The sequence below is a fragment of the Apodemus sylvaticus genome, chromosome 23, assembly GCF_947179515.1.
Source record: "Apodemus sylvaticus chromosome 23, mApoSyl1.1, whole genome shotgun sequence".
Taxonomy (NCBI): Eukaryota; Metazoa; Chordata; class Mammalia; order Rodentia; family Muridae; genus Apodemus; species Apodemus sylvaticus.
Window position 1 is genome coordinate 28968563 of NC_067494.1, and position 23811 is coordinate 28992373.

Consider the following 23811-nt stretch of genomic DNA (forward strand, 5'->3'; position numbering starts at 1 on the left):
AACGAGAAACTGTAATCAGAATATAATGCATGAAAAAAATCTAAATGCCTTCAAAAACTGAAAAGAAGAAAAAGATTTTCACTCACTATTTTGTCCCTTATTTCTTCAGGGTCATTTGCTCAACTTAATGGTTAATTCTTTTTTTTTTTAATGGGGGAGGGGAATGGAGCATGAGGACAGAACTGGAGCAAGAAAGAAGGCAGAGAGCGTGATTAATTCTTATTACTTTATCTGCAATCATTATATTATTTCTCAGATCAGGGAAAATGCCATGCCCTGGTCCCCAGCAGCATCTGCCATCCACCACACTTATCTCCCTCATTACACAGTGATCGTGAGTTTGATTGGTGCTTCATCAATCATTAGGCATCATTTTACAAAATCACGAAGCAGATATTACTATCACAGACAAGTGCAATCTAGGGTCCAGCAACCCAGAAGGCCACATGTACTTGAGACACTTTGCTATCTTGCATCTCTCTTCATATCTGGAGCTTCTACCAAGTCTCCATTCTTGGTTTTAGTTTACTAAGAGAGGTTATAACCCTGTCAGAAGATCCCAGTTCATAGCTGGCAGATCTAGAAACCAGGCTCCATCATTTCTCCCATTCAAACTCATTTTGATTATGATGGCAGTATTTTTATGGGACATTAGAGAAAAAGGCTTCCAGAAGGATTCATTTCCACTTTGTGCCCCAAGGAAGGGGATTTACAAAAATATTAGGGAAAGATTGCCTGTTAGACACAGCTGATACATCTAAAATTGTACATTGTCTGAAATTGTCTACATTATCAAATTAATAGCACATGGTCCATTCCACCAGCCCTAAGCTACATGTGCATCACTAGTGAATAACGTGACCCACAACTTCAGGAAGGGCTGCGGAGGTGTTGGTGCAATGGAAATGTTTTTCAAAGATATGTGGGGATGTGAACCATTATTATTATTATTTCAAGTTATTTAAGTTATTTTAAGGATCAGGTAATGGATGTGTTTTCTAGCCACAAACAGTAGTGCAACCATTATCAATTACTACACAAGGGCCCCAACAAGCCATTTTATATGTTTAATGCTTTTTGTTTTTAACAACCCTGCAACACCTTTATGATCATTATGTCATTTTATGTCAACAGCAACGAATCAAATCCACAACATTTACAGAATGCTTGCTTCCTTGTTTGCTTGCATGCTTGAAATTTTACTTCAGAAATTTCCCAAGGTTGGATTGGTTTCACACCTGCGCCTCGTGGCCACCTGATGATTTCATTCCCTGTGCACTGCAAGGGGTTTATCATGAATCTGCTTAATCCTACCAGGCCCGGAGTCTGCTGACCTTATTGGAGCTTTCTTTCTTGTAAGCATTCTAGAATTAGATTTAGTGAGGTATGGAACATGGTCTCTCTTCCAGAGGTAGTGAGTGAGCTCTGAAATCTTTCCACTTCTGGTCCAGTGCACACAATTAAGTGTGCAGTCCTGGGCATTAGGAAATGTCCATCTGGCTAGTCAGGCATTTGTCCAAGACAAATATTATCTTCTCTTGCATGGATATTTTCTCTTTGAATTTTCCAAGAGGAGTCCGAAACTGCCCTTTAATGATTACGTTGACTGTTCTGATACATAAGACTGCCACCAAGGCTAGTCATAAAGTAGGTATCATGAAGGTTCTAGGGAGGCACCAGTTCGAATTCTCCATATCCAATGAGTTGTGTAGGTATTATCTTCAGCAATGGGGCCTTAGCATCAGTTTTTGGATAGCAACCATTGCCTTGGCCATATCCTGAGTTGTTCTGAGATTGCCATGAGGCTCCTGCATCCCTGAAAATAACTCTATTAAATGTAGCCTATCTCCAGAAATGGAAACTTCACTGGGTAAAAAGAGATATCCATGTTCAGTTGGAGTTCTGTCTCTCCTCTTACTTGGCAATTATGTTGAGATCACTTTAATATACATTTATATTTTAGGAAGCTTCTACTCCAAGAGGCTTCCATATGACCCCACCAATGGCTGTTAGTTGTAGCTGCCCCTCCTTGTATTCATTTTCTCATCATTTCTTCCCTTCAGTCACAGTTTGATGCACCTGTCCCATCCCCCAATTTCCACTCCCATGTTCATCAATAACAATCTATTCTATTTCCTGTTCCTAAGGAGATCCATCCCATACTTTGATGGCTAGCTACTCCAGACATTAACAAGTCTTCTCAAGGATTTTGTTACAGTTTTCAAGTACATCTTGGTGATCACCAACTAATATATAATTAAGGGAGACTTTGGGATGGGTCATATGGGGAAAATCGGTACAAGTACTATTTTTAGATAATAAATTCATAGTTAGATATTATTTTGTTTTAGTCATGATTTTATACTTTTATTATTGCTCTAATATTGCTCTCCTTGTTAGAAGGGTGAAGCCACTGTTAGAAAACATTTAGGGCACTGCTAGAATGACATTGTTTGAGATTAAAAATAGCATATTTTTAAAATATCCTCATTGACATGCTCTTTATTGTGTCAAGTTGTTCTTTCTTAAGGTTTCATGATGGAAAAATGATGAAACCCTCATGGTGGAGGGTTTTCTATAGACTCTCCAGCTTGATACTTAAGCAGGGCCATCCTTGCTGCCTCCAAGCACAAGGTACAGCTCAGATCTTCCCCACCACAGCTGATATCAACCCTGAGATTTCACCCCACACCAATCAGAATGGCTAAGATTAAAATCTCAGGAGACAGCAGGTGTTGGCAAGTATGTGGAGAAAGAGGAACACTCCTCCACTGCTAGTGGGGTTGCAAGTTGGTACAGCCACTCTGGAAATCAGTCTGGTGGTTCCTCAGAAAACTGGGCATGACACTTCTGGAGGACCCTGCTATACCACTTCTGGGCATATACCCAGAGGATTCCCCATCATGTAATAAGGATACATGTTCCACTATGTTCATAGCAGCCCTATTTATAATAGCCAGAAGCTGGAAAGAACCCAGATGTCCCTCAACAGAGGAATGGATACAGAAAATGTGGTATATATACACAATGGAGTACTATTCAGCCATTAGGAACAATGAATTCATGACATTCTTAAACAAATGGATGGAGCTGGAGAACATCATACTAAGTGACGTGACCCAGTTTCAAAAGATCAATCACGGTATGCACTCACTGATAAGCGGATATTAGCCTAGAAACTTGGAATACCCAAGTCATAATCCACATATCAAATGATGTCCAAGAAGAAAGATGGAGTGGCCCCTGGTTCTGTAAAGGCTCAGTGCAGCAGTATAGGGCCATACCAGAACATAGAAGTGGGAAGGGGTGGATGGGGGAACAGGGGTAGGGAAGAGGTCTTATGGGACTTTCGGGGAGTGGGGAGCCAAGAAAGGGGAAATCATTTGAAATGTAAATAAAAAATAAATCGAATTAAAAAAATAGCACCTGATGCTTAATAAATAAACCATTTCTTTTGCAATAAAGTTTTCTCATTATCTAACATGAATGCTCAGTTAAATCAATTCTGTCAAAAAATCTGAATTTGTTGATTAATAGTCACAAAATGTCATACTTGCAACTCTTCAATTTCCCAATGATGGTTTTCTGACAGAAATAAAGATTAGGTGCAATGCAGCATATCACAAGGTTGCAACTTGGGAAAAGCCTGAAGGCACAGCGTATTTTGTAAGTCTGACCATGATGGAAACTAAGGACAAGTTCAAATTAACTGGAAAGTGGTATTTAACTGCAATAAGCAGCAGGGTCAAGGCAGTGTTTTCTAGAAGTAGAGTTGTCGGCAGATCTGAAGTCATCATGAGCTATTACACAATGCCAGTCTAGACTCAAGGGCCATAGCCAATCTTGACTGCTATATGTCCTCATTCCTGCAATAAAAGATACACATTTGGAAGCTCCCTTCTCCCACATGGAGCCTAAATGACATCATTCCCCCTGGGGTGCTGGGATCTCATCTGGGATGACCTATCTTGGGCACTGAAGGAGTTTTCTTAGAGGCAAGTGTACATGGAGATGCGGGAAGAGAAGACTCAGTTGGGAAGCATTTTGGGTACCAGAAAGCATTTGGGTTGCCTTGGATACATTGTAAATACGAAAGATCACCTTGGGTTGAATGGACTCTAATGTGCTTTCTAGGTGTGACAAGACACAGAAGTCTGAAAAAAAGCCAAAATTATGAAGGCAATGAATTTTTTTCTTTGCTTAATTCATCTTGGACCTACCTAGATCTGAGTATTCTGTTGGTCCAAGGTTGAATGTATTTATTTCTGACTTACAGAAGACAATGAACTCTGAATTAAGCTGAAAGCTCACTCTTATTTTACACAGGGAAATAGTCAATGTAGTAAGGAATGGAGGGGGAAGGAAAGTAGGAAGGAAGGAGGAGATGAATAAATGAAATGAGGAGGGAGAAAAGAATGGAGAGAAGATGAAAGCAGAAACCTATTGCCAAGAATCCCTAAATTTGCCTGATATCCTTATACTCTCCAGAATATAATGCTACTGTATTTCACCTTGAGCTAACACATGTGGGGTCAGAAATGCTTAGATGCCAACAGCATGCAGATGTAGTTTAGATATAACAAGTGAGCAAATTGCTTCTTAGCCACTCTGGAAGGGCAGATGTGGGATTCCAGGGATTAATTTGTATGTATAATGTGCTCCTCTCTCTTGAGAAGAAATTTGACTTCAGACTAAAGAAGAGAAGGAATTTCAAGTATATCATCTCACTACCATAAAGAAAAGCTCGAGCCCCAGGCTATGATAAGTATCATAATGACAAAACCAAAGGGTCTACAAGATCTCAGAAAGAGACAACTTTGAGTTGTACCAGAATAGCTCATAGCCAAAGCAGACAGGAAGCCAATCAATGTTATAGCATTCATGGTGATCTAAGTTCACAGATGACCTGCCTTGGAAGACTAGAATATCTTCAAACTTTGCCACAACTCTGGCCTTGAAATTGTAAATATTTGGGTGCTGTGTGTTTGGTAATGGCAAGAAGCACATTTAAAAAAAGTTTTGCAGAAGAAAGTTCATCATCATGAGACCATGACTTAAGCAGAAAACTTCTTTGGAATTATCTGAGACATCCCTTTAAAAAGAAACTTATGGGTTTTTGCAGTAGAAGGGGCAAGTAAAACCATCGAACCCCATTCCTCTAACTGCACCACCTCAAACAGATTGGAACTCGTGAAAGACAAAGTGCATACTGAATACAAACAGCTAAATGTTGAAGCTTCTAAAAAGCTAAAACAAAATACTCTTATTTATATGTGACATGCTTCTGTCTTTCAACCTCTGTGCCAAGAACATATCATGCACATGTCACATAGAACTACAAAACAAACCACAAATAACCAAGACTTGTCAGACAGCAATGGGTTGGACTATGGGCCAGATTCACACATTACGTCATCAACATACACAGCAGCTGCACTGCCAAGAGCACAGTCTGAGGAAGATTCTGAATAAATGAAGAAAGATGAGATTACTATTGAGATAATTCAACAAAATAACTGGGGTTCCATAGTCTCTCATAATTAATATTCTCAAAGAGAAATGAAGAAAGACCAAAGAGAGAGAAAGAAAGAAAGAAAGAAAGAAAGAAAGAAAGAAAGAAAGAAAGAAAGAAAGAAAGAAAGAAAGAAAGAAAGAAAGAAAGAAAGAAGGAAGGAAGGAAGGAAGGAAAGAAAGAAAGAAAGAAAGAAAGAAAAGAGAAAGAAAGATAAAGGGAAAGAAAGATAAAGGGAAAGAAAGATAAAGGGAAAGAAAGATAAAGGGAAAGAAGGCAGGCAGGCAGGAAGGAAGGAAGGAAGGAAGGAAGGAAGAAAGGATGGAAAGAAGGAAAAAGAAAGAAGCAAAGAAAAAAAAGAAAGTAAGTAAGAAAGAAATCCCTCCAGTAAACTGTTTGCACCATGCTTTGTCAGTAAACAATTTTTTTTCTGGACTTCCTACTTATGACTGGAAATGTCAAAAATAAAGTGAGCTCCAGAATACTATAGCCTAGTTTGTGAATTTATAAATAGCTCAGAATATTAAAAATAATGCCTAAGGAAGGGGGATAGAGTGTGAGATATAGCTATTCTATTTAGAACTTCTAAATTCCTCAACTTAGCTCTCCAATGTTTTGTAGAGCATTCATCCAGATCGGTGGCTTCAGAAAAAAGTCAGGATTCAATGAGCTTCATGAAATCACAGGATAATATAGGACCCCAATAAAATATACATAAGATACTACAGTTAAAACTATAATGAACCATTCCCAGTTGACTTTCATAGGTTAAGTAATTATATCTTAGACCCCATTTTTGAAATTCAGTATCCACATGGCTTCAAGATCTACCATGGGTAATAACTACAGTCCTTATACAACTTATTAGTTGTTTTGTGCAAATTTACTGATCTTATTACAGAAAATTACATCATACCATAGGTAAATACAAGAGTAAATGAAGTAGTCCCTTTATAACAGTGCCCTAGGGCACAATAAACTCTTTGCAAACAGTACATACCATCATGGCTTCTACTGATGCTCTTATATCAATTACTTTTACTGTCTCTGTTTCTCTTACATACATCCCTGCAAGCAGAGATGAGCAAAACAAATTCTAGACGTGAGAGCAGTAAACAGTGTTCATTTATCAACTATCAAAATGTAAGAATAAAAATGATGACTGTAAATTCTCTCTATTGAATAATCAGTACTAAATTTGTCTCTGGAAGAGCATTGTGGAATTAAAATGATTTTGGCATGCCTGCAACATCATTGATTAAATCATAGAAGGAGTCTTTTCTCTCTTTAGCCATTTTGTCTTTTGAGAAACCTGCCCAAAGTATACTAGAATGTAAATATTATAGGGCAGCTGAATATAGCAACATTCTTAAGGGTTTTTAAATATCTGGAATTTGGTGTCTATAAATGACAGAATAAAATGTAGCCATGATATTTTAAGCATTATAATGTATTTATTAAGCCCATAAAATGGTGTACATTATTTGGCAAGATCTCAACATTAATGAGCTTACAGCATATCTGTAAACTTATGATTCCTGGAGATAGGGGTTGCATAGCTAACTCAATGGTCTGGCACTTACCTGGTAAGCATGAGGTCTTGGGTGCAGCCTCAGCACTAAAAAAATAATTTTGGAAGAAAAGGAAAGCAAAGTATATATAAAGCAGCACATCTAGTGTTTCCAAGTTAATGAAATATAAATTCAGCAAAGAGCCACATCACAGGAGACTTTGAGCCCTGACAGGTAGCAAGGTGCAAAGGCAAGACTTTGTAGCTGAGAGCTTTACCACAAGCAAAGTTCCAAGAGGAAGATCCAGCTTTACAGGTTTGCAAGAACTATGGTGGCATCTCTAGTTTTCCAATCATTCACAAAATAGCACATCCTAAAGCTGCATGTAAGTCAGCAAGCTGGTAACTTGAGAAATTCTCTCTGGGGAAAATGTCTGTACCAAAACTCCAGCCTATTTGTGCACGGCAATGGCTGCAGACAGGAAAAGCCTCTGGGAGGCTGTAATAACCTGCATGAGCAGAAAAAAGCTTGAGCAGAGGTGACTTCCGGGAGGGAAAGAGAGATGTTCTAGTTAGAAAAACATGGACGATGAGGATGTGTTGTCTCACTTCTCCCAGAGATCTAGTCACCCAAATAGAGAACATGTGGATAAGAGATCAAAGAAACAATTGCACCAAAGTTGAACTTGGTTGAATTGATGAGTTTACTGCGGTTACTATAGGAATAGAGATGATGCAAAAGTAGATGCATCACCAAAAATTCCATCAAAAGTGTGTGACAGTTCATGGAAGCTGCTTTTCTCAAGCTCTCCACATGACTTGTAGGCAGCTCAAGAAGGAGGAGAGTCATCTCCATGCAACTGGGCTGGTCAGATAGGTTCCTCTTTCTAGTAGTTCTGACAGTATATATATATATAAAACCTTTGGAAGAGTCTCATGAATCTTGTAAGTTTCAAGAACTTCCTGAAACTTGTGAAAGGGTTATTTGTACAGTATCAAAGAGACTTCCTCTGAGATAGAAGGTTTCAATTCTGAAAGAATTATCAATAGGAGCAGGCCCTACTAACTGACTAGATATGAGTGAAATATGTATGTCTGTAGAGTTAAACATATTATCCCACATTGCTTAATCAGTGATCCTTCAAAAAAAAAACCATAAGGTACCAATGGAAAACTGTTCCAGAAATGAGGAGAATAATCCAAGGCGAGAAGAATAAGACAAAAATCACAATACACAGGTTGAGATAAAGGTGTGGCTTGGCAAAAAAAAGCTATTGAATAAATAACTATCAGGTTTTACATGTATGGGAGCCATTAGGATAAGGACATGATCTTGCAGGGAACGGCTCATAATTGGGCCCAGGAGACAGTAATGTCACAAAAGTCAACGGGGAATAAAGGGAAATGTCTTTAAAATTAAGATTGTCTTAGGAACCATCTGTAAGAAACATCTGTTTTCTGAACTATAGATATAATGGAAACATAAGTTATGTTTTTGGCAATAAGTTTCTATACTGTGTCTCTTTGTGCCAGACATGGTCCAGGGAGCAGGAAAGAGAGAAGGCCAATGAGTCAGAAATGAGGACGTCATTCACCATCGCTGAGTCGTACACTTTGAGTCACTGATGCCCGAAAATGACAGCCTGGTATCACCCAGTCCACAACATAAGGCAGGCCAAAGTTGTTATCAGGAAAGTGAAGCCTACAATCGATTTGGCTAACAATGATGATTCCAAGCTGATATCTACATAGAGCCACAGTTAAAATATGGTCCCTGCCCTCAGAGTTTATTCCTCTACTCTGACCCTGCCTCTAAATTTTCCCCTGAAGATACTAAAACTAACCACCTCTGACCTTATCTGTTCAGGCTTTCTAATGATGAGTTCATTCATTAAATTATGCCCCCTCTCTTCTAGACCCTATAGCATCCTTAGATAGCAGACAACAGTTAAGTCATGCAGTTTTTTCTACGATTCCACATATACTTTAAGGAACACAGCCAATAATAAAAACTTTTTTAAAAAAATGTTTTACTCTTTCAGTGAAAGGGACAGATTTGGTTTTAATTTTCTAGTTGACAACTGAGTAAGGCAGCAGGTCTTTCTGTTTCCAAGGAGATACCTAGATGAGAAAGTCTATCACTTAATTCAGATAACCACTAGTATGGCCTCTGTCTTCTGTTGTCGTTGGTTTCTATGTATAGAAGTATTTATCATCTTCTGTCCTTGCTAGCAATTTTTCCTTTATTGTTCATTTCCTCTGCTTTTTTCAAACACCAAACTGGAGTACTAATGTATAAGATGTCCAAGGACTCAGAAAACTTAGAGTCCCAGAGGCAAATAAAAAAGAAAATTTCCTTGTCTGCATTTAGCGAAAAAGTGCTAAGATATTCTCCAAAGCTTCAAATTAGGCTGCAAAATTCAAAATTCATTTCTATCATATCATTATGCTAGAAATGAATCCAGTCTCAAAAAAAAATAATGGAGTAAATTACAAATGCAATCCTTTGAACTCGCAGGGGTTTTTTTTCTATAAAACATTAATTTGTTTACTAAATGGCTCTATTCCTTTTGATTTTTAAGCCTAGTCTTGTTTAAAAGACAACTGCTCCGATGGGTATTTGTGCCTTACTAGATACCTGGAAATGAACAGAGAGCTCCATCATCTAATTATTAGGTCAATTCACAATCTCAGTTTAGGGACTAGGTCTGGTATTAACTGAGACTGAAGAGGCAAAATTGGTGTGAGGGGAACAAGCCATCCTGTATGGCTTGCAGGAAAGGGTAGGCATGGCACTATTTTAAGGCTGAAGCATGATGAGAACGAATTTGCATTTTAGACAGATCACTATGGTGATGCTGAGTTGGAAGGAGGCCATTTGGGAAGCAGGGAGAACGAGGACCTGAATGCTGCAGCATCAGTGGCTAAGCAGAAGAGGGAGAACTGATGGTGAGATCCGGGCTGGACTAGGACTGAAGGCATGGGGTGGTGGGCGCTGCTGACTCTGCTGTGCTCACAGTGGGATGATGCACTCAACACAGGACGTCTTGCCTGTAGGAAAAAAAGGAGCAGCTCTCCTCACCCAAGGGACTCTGTTCCCTGCCCAAGCCAAAACATAACTTTTTTCCTAGAGTCCTAACAGCAGTAAGTGATCAGCTCAGTGAACGGGAGATTCCAACCTGAACTGCGTATTTGCATTCAGAACTTAACCCTCCCCTCCCTTCCACTAGGCATGCATAAAAAAGGACACAAAACCCTGGCATTGGGGCAATCTTTAGTTTTTAGCTCTGGCACAAAGACATGACTCTGGTCATTTACCTTCTTGGAAACTTACTTGGTCCATTAGAGGTTGGACTTTGTCTTAGTTTAGGGTTTTACTGCTGTGAATAAATGCCATGACCAAGACAACCCCTATAAAGAACAGCATTAAAGTGGGGCTGGCTTACAGGTTCAGAGGTTCAGTCCATCACCATCAAGGCAGGAACATGGCAGCCTCCAGGCAGATCTGGTGCTGGAGGAGCTAAGGGTTCAACATCTTCATCCCCACACAGACAGGAGAAGACTGGCTCCAACATAACTAGGAAGAGGGTCCCAAAGCCCACCTCCACAGTTATACACTGTCTGCAACAAGACCACACCTAATGCAACAAGGCCACACCTCCTAATAATGCCACTCCCCAGGACAAGCATATTAAAGCCACCACAGGCTTATACTGAACACAGGTAGAGTTCCCTCAAGATTTGTGCTGCATTACATTCTGAGCAACCCTGTTCTACGTGTAAATCAGTCTCAAGGTAGAAAGGAACTAGAGATTTGCCCCAGAAGCAGTTCAGATCCATGACACACTAGATGACTCCCTGGAAAAGAAGAACAATAGACACTAAAAAGTGTGTTTCTCTAAATAAAGACAAAGACATAAAAAGCAAAGCAATTCAGTGAGATTGGATTGCTGGAAAAGTGCTGATCTTGAGTTAGGGAACTAAATTTATCAAGAAAATCACTTAAAATGAGTTTAACTGAGACAGAGAACTCAGGAGAGGGTTGGATCTAGTACATCTCTTTTCCCTGATGCTAGGTTAATCTGACATTCCTCTGGCTATCATGCAGGTGTATGTTTTAGTGACTATGCTTGCTTTACAGGCATTCTCCCAGAACAGCATCCCTTATTCTTTTGGGTATGACCTTAGCTTCCAGAAAAGCTATGACCAGGAACTGCTCTGAGACTGCACAGACTTGACTACTCTGTCCCAGTGCTTTGATAGCAGTTAAGATTTCCACTTTAACCTGTCCAGTTTGAGTTCTTTATAGGCTAATTTTCCATTTGGAACTGAAAGGAAGTAGAAACAACAACCTTTTAAATGTAGAAGCTAGAAAAACACAAACTCAAAACTGACAGTGAAAACTGTGTTACAGAGAAAAATCGAAAGAAAGAAAGAAAGAAAGAAAGAAAGAAAGAAAGAAAGAAAGAAAGAAAGAAAGAAAGGAAGGAAGGAAGAAAGAAAGAAAAAGAAAAGACAAGGAGTGGCCAGAAAAAACACCTCAGAAATATTTGAATATATTCTATTCTATTCTAAAATTTTTGTTTCTTGCTTTGTGATTTTTTAAAAATTTTTTTTGAAAAATTCAACTCTATTTCTTTTCTGTTTTCTTTCTTCTCTTTATTTTTGTAATTTGTTCTCATTGGTTTTGTATGTTTCCTATCCAAAAAAAAAATCCTTTGTGCTATAGTAACTCAAAGGAAAAGGAAATGAAGTAATTTCCTACTTCACTCATATTACAAGAAAATTAAGTATCTGAATGCCAGTAGCATGCCAAACATCTCACACTTCGAAATATCAGTCTGCTTTCTGTCTGTCTGCCTTTGTCTCTATCAGCCCCTATCTATCTATCTATCTATCTATCTATCTATCTATCTATCTATCTATCTATCCATCACCTACATCTATCTCTATATATGCAGTAAGAAATACTTTTATCCATCTATTTATGTCTCCATTCATATATGCTCTGACTCACAATATTTTTTTAAATCAAATAATATAGTAAATTTTGCCAGGAAAAAACCAGAAGGTTTTGTTGCCAATAAAGTAAAACAAAGCTAGGTAGAATTTGTAAATTTTAACATTGAAATTTTACTACTATTAAGTAAAATGTGTGAGAGAAACATCTAAGTATTGAGAGAAGATCAATGCTTCTCAAGAGCACATTGTCATGGGACATTTTCAGACACAGGAGGATGGGACCTTTCTGCCCATCACACAAGGCCATCTGGATCATGCCAAACATTTACAATGAGTTTTCACAGGGGTGGCTACTCTGTCTCCTTTTCACTTTGATTATAAGAACAAAAGAAATTAATGTTAGTTTCCATCTTCAAGAAAAAGTATGTGCTAACTTCTGATAGAAAAGAGATGGGGGTGGATAAAAATAACTGCACATCCCTCCTCAGGAGACTTCATAAACCATAGCATCTTGACTTTGACATACTCACAAGGGAGTGCTAAGTCTATTATGCTCACACTTCTGCTCTGGGGTAACTAGTCTGATAAAGATCATCTTCTCCAACTGTTCTATCATCAAACTGGGTATATAAATTGGGAGAATGTAGCTTACCATAAAGACATGAACAATAATAGGATGTCTCTCTTCTGAAAATACAATGGATAGGTTTATGACAAAGAATTTGAAAGCAGGGTTCTTAAGCATTTTTTGTTTCATGAAATTCTTAGTTTTATGACCCCAACAGGGTTCTTTCCTGTCTCAGAAATAGGCACAGCCATTTCCCCAGATTTCTAGCTCACTCATGATCTCCATTTCTCTTAACTGTAAACTTAAACACAAGGAGTTAAGTTCAAGTTTCCACCCCATTCAAAAGTCTTCCTGACCCTTCTTCCTGTGCCCTTTTTCCTCATCTCTCACATCCAGTTTTACACAGAACAGGATGAAGTTATTTTAAAATGGATGCAAGAGAAGAACCAAGAAAAAAATGACTGTGAATGTTTATCATCTGACTAGACCTCAGTTTCTTTCTTATTGCTAAGAAAAACATTCTGCTGAGGGCATCTGAGTGGAGAAAGGGCTTATTTCAGCTTATAGCTCAAGAATACAGTCCCTCACAGCTGGGTAATCAAGGCACAAGGTACTCGAAGCAGCAAATCACACTATGTTCACAATCAGGAAACAGACAGAGAACAAGGCATATTCAAGGTAGTATTTAGCTCACAAACCATTTTCTAGGGAATGGTGGCACCCAGAGTGACACCTTAAATAATCTAATCAATATAATCCTCCAGACATTCCCAGAGGCCCATCACCCAAGTGAATCTATCTAGCTGACATCCAATACTAATCGCCACACCCTATTATATTCTTGGATCTATTCTGAACCATGGTTCTTATCTCATTTTACACTTTTTAACAATCTCATGTGTTTTAAAGAAGGTAAAGCTAATAGACTGACTAGGGAATCTACAAAGCTAAATGAAAAAAATTTAAAAACACAAGTGATCAAACAAATACAGCCCCTGAGCCTACTGTTAATGAAATACCTCCTCCACACCTCCCATTTAATCCCATTCTCCCCTCTGCAGCATCAAGGGACCAGGTAGTAGTTACATATCTTTCTGTTCCATCATCCTTCTGAGCTATTTTTCAGTCTCAAGAACTCAGACTTGGTTGCTTCCCTTGTATATTTCTCCATCAGTTCTTCATGTGCCTTATTCCTTCATGACTCCTTACTACTGAAGACTAGACTTTATATGGCCAACAGTGGTTGCCTACTCAGATCTGTCCCTATTTTTAGTGCGTAACTTTCTTTTGAAAAAATAATTAGCCTTTGGTTTTTAGTCATATACTTAGGAAAATTGATTCAAACTCTGAGAACGTAATGTCCTAAACCTTAAGTCTTAGGGTAGTCAGGGTGATACCATTCACTGAGTAACAATTTTGATATTAAGGTACAAGATGAATACTGCTGATAAAGAAGTTGGTGAGAAGAGTGGGTTAATCGATCTGTTTTCCCCGAGGCCTTTGCACAAGACATGTAGGGATACAACCCGAAGAAATGCTGTATCCATCTTTCAGGCAGAGGGATAGCTAGTCCAAATGCTGGGGCAGATATCTCTGAAGATCTTCTTTTTCCCATGCTTGGGTTGTTAGATAATTTGTCAATAGAATGCTTCTATAAACAAATTTCCATATTATTTAATATTCTGGACTCAGTATCTATTACTGTCTCTTATAATATCCTGGCTGATGCACAGATACAGCCCTTGAAAAAATGTCCCTGGGCCATCTTAGAAAAGCATATTTCTTTTTTTCTTTATAACACATATTATCTGAAAGTAGTTTATTTACTCATCTCTGTCATCTCTAAAATATAAATTCTCCAGAAATAAATCGTCCATTTTAACCACTGAGAATGACATTGCCAGAGTGCTAGACAGACTTGAGCTTCTGACACCTTAAAACTCATCCTGCCAGTGAAGCATGTCCTCCAACAAAGTCACACCTCTCTCCATTTACAATCCTAACAGCATTAATGCCATTAACCATGACCTAACCCTAACCCTAACCCTAACCCTAACCCTAACCCTAACCCGAACCCGAACCATAACCATAACCATAACCATAACCATGGCCTCTCTCCATTTATAATCCTACCCTTGAAATTTCCTGTTTCAGTTGAATTATAAAGATGAAATTTACTATTCCACCTGAACATGCTTGAGAAAGTACGTAACAGATTACTATTCATTCATCAAAACTTTTTTAAAATTTATTTTCTAAATTCTTTGTTTACATTCCAAATGCTTTCCCCTTTCCCAGTCCCCCCCCCCCCACCCCATATGTCTCATAGGCCCTCTTCTCTCCACCCATTCTCCAATCATGATAAGTTGATATTAATTAGCCCAAAAGCCCTGAATACCCAAGACACAGTTAGCATATCAAATAACTCCCATGAAGAAGTAAGGAGGGGGCCCGAGATCCTGGATAGGCTTGATCCAAGCTTCATCAAAACTTTTAATGCTGTTATTGTTATAGACACTGTGGTGGTTTGAACAAAAATGGCCCCCATACGCCTATAGGGATGGGCACTATTATGAAGTATGGCTTTATAGGAGTAGGTGTGGCTTTTTTGGAGGATATTCATCACTGGCGGGGTGGGTTTTGAGGTATCAGAAACTCAAGCCTGTCTAGTAGTTCAGTTTCATTTCTGCTGCCCACAGATCAAGATATAGAACTCTCATCTCTTTCTCCAGCATGATGCCCAATAAGGAAATAAATATGGAAATAACATCATGACTAAGATTTGATTGACCTCTCAATTAGAACAAGGTAATAGCAAAATGTGCCACATCCGCAAGGAACAGACTTTTAAAACAGCAGCAGAGAGTGTTGAAGTTTGAGATGACTAGCTTTGCATAGAAATATCTACTTCTTAAGGGCATATTATACTAGAAAGCGTTGCATTAATGCTGTTAACCATGATGGCGTGCCCATAGTGGTTCAGCGATTACGCCCTCTCCAAGGAGAATGTTCTGTTCTCACTGGCATTAAAAAGGAAAGAAATGCTTCAAGCATTCCTTTGCTGGCCAAACACTTATTTGACTAAAAACTAACTATGTAACAGATTCTCAACTGTCATTAATGGCAATTTAAACTCTAGGAAGACAAAGAAACGATAGCTCTGGCCGAGTTCTGATATAAGGAAGAGAGATGAGGTGGCGCTAACGTGAACTTTAACAGAGAGTGACCGCGTAGTCTTGAATTTTAGTTTTTCCAAATGAAAGCTGAACATTATGAATCGTGCACCGCCATTCCATGAACGTCTGCAGAATGTTTAGAGAGAAGATATGCATTATTCATAGCATGAGACTCCTAAAGAGATTATGACTCAAAAGTGTTATGATGTTCTCAAAAAATGCAATTTTGAGCACAATTGCAAATGATAAAAAGGAGACGCAAAAGAAAACTAAAAGAAAAGAACAGCTATGGATATTTTTAAAAGAAAAACCAGAGTTGAAAAGCACTTGTGTCTTTCTTATTCATTTTCTCAGGGCCAAGAATAGAATAAACATTAAACTAGAATAAACATTAATACATTTTTTATAAAAGTATCAACAACTTAATGAATGAACAAATGACTGTTGTAGGAGATTGGCAGTATTAGTAAAAACACAGATCAGAAATACTGAAGTCATAACTGTGCCAAGATTACAGGGAAAGTCAGTTTTTCAAAACCAAAAACCAAAGTGACTGGATGATTTTGAAGCAAAAGAAAGCCATGACTTTGAACTTTATATTATGATGGTATAACGATACTGAATCTCCCCTTCCACACCCTGTGAAAGCAAAAACTGTTAGCACCAACCAGCCCAAGATGAATGCATTGTTTCCTAATTATGATCTTGATCACAATGCCCAGAATGAAAAGAATTTGCAATTGAGATCTCTAAATAGAAGAACAGTCGTAAGTGGTCATATACAAATAAAACAGTAAATTTACATTAAAACATTTATTTATTTGTTTCTTTTTCATTTACTTACTTACTTACTAACTTTTAGTTTTTCAAGACAGAATTTCTCTGTGTAGCCCTGGATGCTCTGGAACTTGCTCTGTAGGCCAATCTGGTCTCAAACTCAGAAATCCACCTCCTTCTGCTTCTCAAATGCTGGTGCATACATCACTGGTGCCAGGTTAGTAAATTTAAGTTTTAGCTGAAGTGGTGAATCAATAAATCTATGTTGAAGTTAATTTGTATGCACTCCGTGGCATCATGATCAATGAAAATTCAAGAAGCAAATACTCCTCCTTTGTTCCTGCCAATTCAACAGATCACCTGGGCTTTTGAACAAGGGTGCAAAGATGTTAATAACCTATCATGTTATATGTAGCTGCTAATCCCTAACACTGCATATTTGTAGACTGCATTGTGGTGTTTTATATGTATATATTGTATAATGATCAAATACAGGTAATTATCATTCCTATCACCTTAAGCATCATCATTTTGTGATAAAGACAACTGTACAATATACTATTATTAACTAACACAATACTATGCAGTAGAAAGAAAAACTTCATTTTCTTCTTTGAAACAATTTGGTGAATTACGGACTAGCTATTTTCAAGTGAGAGTTAAAGGATTATGGTGATCTGGAAGAAATAGCTGAGTGGGGCTGACACTGAATTTTCTTCTTCACTTTATAATGCTCTACTTTAAAAACAATATGTGCTATTAAAAGTTTTGAAGTGCCTGAGCCTTGAGGGGAAGAAGTGTGGTATATATTTTCAATTTAAGACTGGGCATTCTGCCATTTCTTTATCTACGCAACCTGGCCAATTGTGGGTTACTTTATTAATCACAGTCTACTTCAGATAGAAGCTTCTCTGATGAGCACTGAGAGATGAGGGAATCTAGAGGCAAAATAATAAGTCATTAGGAGTTGTTTCAATATAGTGTTTATTTATGAGAATGACGGTGTTAGGTTCTCACCTAGGGCCTTTCTAGGCCAGGAATCGGTTTCATCCTATTGGGTGGGAATTAAATACAATCAGGACTGATTGTATTTAATTTCCATGATGTTTATGCTACTCTTGTACCCATGGGCATGTCTTTCCAAGCTAGTCATTATTGTGGTTCACAGAAATCATAGCATGGTAAGAGTTATTTCCTAGTAACATGCACAGCATCCATATGTTCTAGGACTCAAGTACAGGCTGTCTTTAGGAATAGGGTCCTACCATCAAGTTATTGAAATGTTTGGTGGGGGGGGGGTCCATTGAAACTCACTGGTCAAAGACTCCAAAAGAAGTAATATATTATTTAAGCTGAATTTTTTTTCTTTGTCAATCTATGTTGTCTAGTAGTGACACTTGGTCCCTTTTATAGAGTAATTCATTTTAATTCTCATTAGACTTAAGAATCATTTCAGAAGAGGGGATAGAAAGTGTCAGAACCAGAGATATTAGATAACTATAAGGAAACAGAGCTTATTGAAGCTTGCACAAGACCCAGAAGCCATACTTCAATAGAAGACCACACATCTAATAATGTTGGGCCAGCACACATTGATCATGATGGCTATTATTTTCAATGGAGCACAGTACAGTGGGAAAGGAGGGCTGGGAAAGGAGAGCAGATCTTAGAAGAGTTGGGGAAGGGAGGTGAATATGATCAAAACATGTTACAAGAAATTATCACAGAACTAATAAAATAGTTTTAAAAAATCTTTACATTTACAAGTCATAAATACCTAGTAAGTACCAAACAACAGTATTCAATTGAATCAGTTTCCAAGATTTTGGCATTCCAGGATAAGCTTAATTTTATAAGATTAAATGTAAGAAAGATAAATTAACTTGAGCTCAAGTCCAAAGTAATAATGACATGTAATCAAGATAAGAGGAGACTGAGTCTATTTTTTGATATTTGACTGCTAACACAATGTAATATTAGAAGTCTTTCCTCTCCCTTTCTGCCCACATCTGAGAAAACTTTTAGGAAGAAAGAAAAAAATGGGGATAGAAGGAAGTAGCTAGGTAGGCCTAGAAACTTTTCTTCAGCTATTCAGAACCACTTAAATAAATTCTTGCCCAAATATGGGCACACTCACAAAACTCCAACCTCCAGCTACAATAGGAATCCCAGCCTAGAAAGACACCTATCCTGGTCTCCTCAAAGACCTTCACTGTGTGAACAATAAAGCTGTTTATATCACATAGCCTCTAGCTGAGTGAGTGTTATACCACCGATCTCTTCACAGAGGATATAATAGACAGGATTCTACAGGAAAGAGAACAAGCAGTTTGGCAGTCATAGGAAGGAGAACTCAGACAGTGGAAATGGAAAAGTCAGAAAGAAAAGACACAAGTCCACAGTGTAAAAGAGCTCCCAAGAAGGTTAATGTCATCTTGGAGGCCTAAGCAAAAGTTGATTTTCTCAAAGAACCAGCTCCTAGTTTTGTTGATTTTTTGTATGGTTCTCTTTGTTTCTACTTGATTGATTTCGGCCCTGAGTTTGATGATTTCCTGCCTTCTACTCCTCCTGGGTGAAATAGCTTCTTTTTGTTCTAGGGCTTTCAGGTGTGTCATTAAGTTGGTAATGTATGCTCTCTCCATTTTCTTTTTGGAGGCACTCAGGGCTATGAGTTTTCCTCTTAGCACTGCTTTCATTGTGTCCCATAGATTTGGGTATGTTGTGTTTTCATTTTCATTGTGTTCTAAAAAGTCTTTAATTTCTTTCTTTATTTCTTCCTTGACCAAGGTGTCATTGAGTAGAGTATTGTTCAATCTCCACGTGTTTGTGGGTTTTCTGTTGTTTCTGTTGCTATTGAAGACCACTTTTATTCCATAGTGATCAGATAGGAGGCATGGGATTAGTTCTATCTTTTTATATTTGTTGAGGTCTGTCTTGTGACCAATTATATGGTCGATTTTGGAGAAGGTAAGCAAAAGTTAATGTGAAGAAGGATAAATACACGTGTCACTGGTTTCTTTTACATTGCTTGCTCCCAGAGTTGGCTAATCTCATATTCAAGCTTTTCCATTTAAACTTTATCCATATGCTGGTAACTATTGAATGCTTTTCCATTGAAAATTTAATCATATGCTGGTAAAGAGTGTATGCTCATCTTCAACTCGGACCTCCATTGGGATTACTACAGACATCTCAGACTTGACAGATGCAAAGCTAACCTTGAGGTTTTCACCACTGCTCCTCCATACTCCTTCTGGTATCAGTAAATGAGGACTCAGACTGAGAAACGATAGTGCCATCCCTGACAGGAATTTTCCTTTCGCATCATACTTCTGATCATAAGGTTAGCTATGAAGACTTCAACTGCTTCTCAGCACCGAGTCTCCATAACGCCATTATTTCTCTCCTACCTTATTGCAATAATCTCATATCTGGGCACCTTGCCCCAATTTCTGTCTAATTGTCATCAGCAACCAGAAGGTTTTCCTAAAAATAACATCAAGGTGCTCCTCAGTCTTTGAAGTGGAGCTTTCGGGATAATAGCCAGCATCCTAGCTGATCGGACTCCACTGCATGCCCCACGGTTCTCCAGTTTACTCTTCTGAACCTCACTGACCTCCAACTGCCCATTTCTTTTCTTTAATATATCAATCTTTCAGTAACCTTAGGACACTTAAACTTGTATTATTTTGGGGGATTTCTTAGTCTCAGTATCTATACAATTTACATCTTTACTTCCTTAAGCTTTACTTAAGTCGTCTCTTCTCGTGGCTTCTGCTTACTTACCTCAGTAATAACTATAAACCTAGTCAATCCACTTACATAGTAAACCATTATTTTGTTTCATTGTTTCTCTCCACAAATATTCAACGTATTTTATGTTATATAATGAATATTACATACTTTCTATCTTCCTTTTAAGGTCCAGGACGATAAGAACTTTACTCCCTCATGTTGATTATGAGTGGCATCTACCACAGTGCCTGACTTACCGCAGACCCAACAAATGGTTCTTGAATGAATAACTCTCATTCTTTTAATTATAATATAAACAAGGACAAAAGTTCAGACTAAGGGCCAAACAAATGCTAATACACAAATAATGGAAAAAATAAAATGAGTGAATAGCATTAGCTTGGAAAAGAATAGACATGAAGGAATTAGAAGAGAAGGGGTGGTGACTTCACATGGTAGAAAATTTTAAAGACATCAGGGCTCCATTATGAAAATAAGTTACCCTAATAGTTTCTATTTTAAAATTATTCATTGGTATAAATAAGTGTATACAAAAGACAGATTTCAACTCAATTTATATTTCAGATAGTCTGAATGTCCCACTAATATCCTGCACTGTCCCTAAAGAAACAAGTTTCCTCTTAGATTCAGAATGATAATGGTCACAGGTAATATCTACCTGATGTCAGTACATGGCACTTTTATTCTATGCATGAAACTGTGTACTGAAGGTATTATTTGAGCCAATGGATATGTGTTTATCAGAAAAACAGAAGAATAAAACTCTGCTTACAAATCCAAATTTGATGTGCTACAATAATTTTTATACTTTTCTAGATGAGTTGGAAAAGTTTTCAGACATGAGATGTCTGGCTAAGATAGCTGATAACATGGAACTTCTGTGCAACCTAGCAATTGTTTAGATATCTAACTTAGTTTCTATCTTTCCTGTATAGGCTTTTATATCCATCTTTTCTTCTTCTGCATGTATTTTACGGTATATCTATGTGATTTTTCATACCTTTAGCCAGTTTACTCCATGTCCCCTCATACCTGATTCTTCCCCCCTCTTTTTCCCCTCTCCCTCTTGTCTTCCTCCCAAGTCTCTCAACCTTCTACTTCTCTTGATTATTTTGTTCCCCCTTCTAAGTAGGACTGAAGCATCTACTTGGTCTTGCTTCTTCTTGAGCTTCATGTGGTCCATGAGTTGTATCTTGGGTATTCCACATTCTTTGCCTAATATCCACTTATCAGTGAGTACATACCATGGGTGGTCTTTTGTGATTGGGTTAACTCACTCATGATGATATTTTCTCAGTCCATCCATTTGCCAGTGAATTTCATGAATTCATTGTTTTTACTAGCTGAGTAGTATTACATTTTGTAAATGTACCACATTTTCTGTATCCATTCCTCTGTTGAGGGACATCTGGGTTCTTTGCAGATTCTGGCTTTTATACATATGGCTGCTATGAACATAGTGGAGCATGTGTCCTTACTACATGTTCGAGCATCTTCTGGGTATATGCCCAGGAGTGGATAAGCTGTGTTCTCAGGTAGTACTGTCCAGTTTTCTGAGGAATCACCAGTCTGATTTCCAGAGTGGTTGTACCAGCTTGCAATACCACCAGCAATAGAGAAGTGTTCCACTTTCTCCACATCCTCACCAGCATCTGCTGTCACCTGAGTTTTTTATCTTAGCCATCTGACTGGTGTGAGGTGGAATCCCAGGGTCATTTTGATTTGTATTTCCCTAAGGACTAAGGATGTTGAACATTTCTTTAGATGCTTCTTGGCCATTCAAGTGTCCTCAGTTGAGAATTCTCTGCTTAGCTCTGTTCTTAATTTTTTTAATAGGGTTATTTGGTTCTCTGGAGTCTAACTTCTTGAGTTCTTTGTATTAGTCCTCTTATCAGATGTAGGAATGGTAGTTATGTTTGTATGGCTATCTTCTTCTGGATTTGTCAAAAGACTACTTCTTGCCTTTTCTAAGCTATAGTTTCCCTCTTTGTGTTGGGGTTCTCTATCTTGTGTCTATGAGTCCTGATCTCTTTACTAGGTTTACTATCTCCAGGGTTGTCTCCCTTTGCTATTTATTAATTGTTTCTGTTTCCATTTTTAGATCCTGGATGGTTTTGTTCAATTCCTTCATCTGTTTGGTTGTGTTTTCCTATAATTCTTTAAGGGATTTTTGTGTTTCCTATTTAAGGGTTCTTACTTGTTTACCTGTAGTTCTTTAAGGGAGTCTTTTATGTCCTTAAAGTTCTCTATCATTATCATGAAATGTGATTTTAAATCAGAGTCTTGCTTTTCTGGTGTATTTGGGTATCCAGGGCTTGTTGTGATGGGAGAAGTAGCTTAGTTTCTGTTGATGATGCCAAGTAGCCTTGGTTTCTGTTGTTTATGTTCTTACCCTTGCCTCTCAATATCTGGTTATCTCTGGTGTTAGCTGGTATTGCTGACTCTGACTGTGGCTTGTTCCTCCTGCAAGTCTGTGTGTCATCACTTTTGGGAAAGCAGTTCTTTCCAGGAGGAGTTTGGGTATGGAGACCTGTGGCAGAGGATCAGCTCTGGATACAGACAGAAACTGGAAGCAAGAAAAGATTTTATTGCTAAAACTCCAGCCTGCAGTATGAGTTGGTTCTTATGATCTTTCTGCTCACTATTCTGAGATATTTCCTGAGCCATAGATGCATGATTATGTAGACTTATCCACTGGGGCTGGCCTCACTGTGATCATTGATCTTTCCATTGTGTCCAGTTGTGGTTTTCTGTGATGGTCTCCATTTGTTGTACAGAGAAACTTCCTTGATGAGGGGTAGTAGCTACATGTAGTCTTTCTAGTTCTTTCTGAACTCTGGCTGGATGGTTCAGCTCAGCTGTTCTGGCCCAAACTCCTCTCCAAGCTGACTGATTCAAATTGGCTTCTCTAGGCTTCCTACTGAATTGCTCTGCTTAGAAAGGCTGCCCCTGAACTCGACGATTTGCTCTGAACTCAACCTCTCTGCTCCAAGCATACTGCTCCAAACACAACTCAATAAATTCTTAAACATGTAGAAACTAACAAAATCAAATAAAGAAGAACTTAAAAAGACCTATTATAAGCCATGATATTGAAGTGATAATATACAAACTCTTCACAAATAAAAATTTCAAGGTCACATGGATTCAAAGATGAATTTTATCAGATTTTAAGTAAGAGCTAATGCCAATACATCTCAAACTATTCCACAGAATCTAAAGTGAAAATCACTACCAAGATGCATGAAGCTAGTATTTCCCCCAACACTATTATAGATGAGGAGAGATACCTCCTGTCATATGCCCATTGGTTCTAATCATGGCAATAGCCTTGGCTTTTTGTGTTCCCAAAAGAGAATTCACAACAGGGCACAAGTAGAGTGACCAAGTAAGTGCATATGGATGTAGAAACTGAATGTCAATAAGCCCGCCAGAGGGTGGACTAAATTGAATAGTGATAGCAACAGCCTGCCTCTACCTCCAGAGTTAACAAATCAGGTCTGTGATTTTTCTTTCTCTTGCTCACCCTAGTCAGTACAGGTGATCTCTT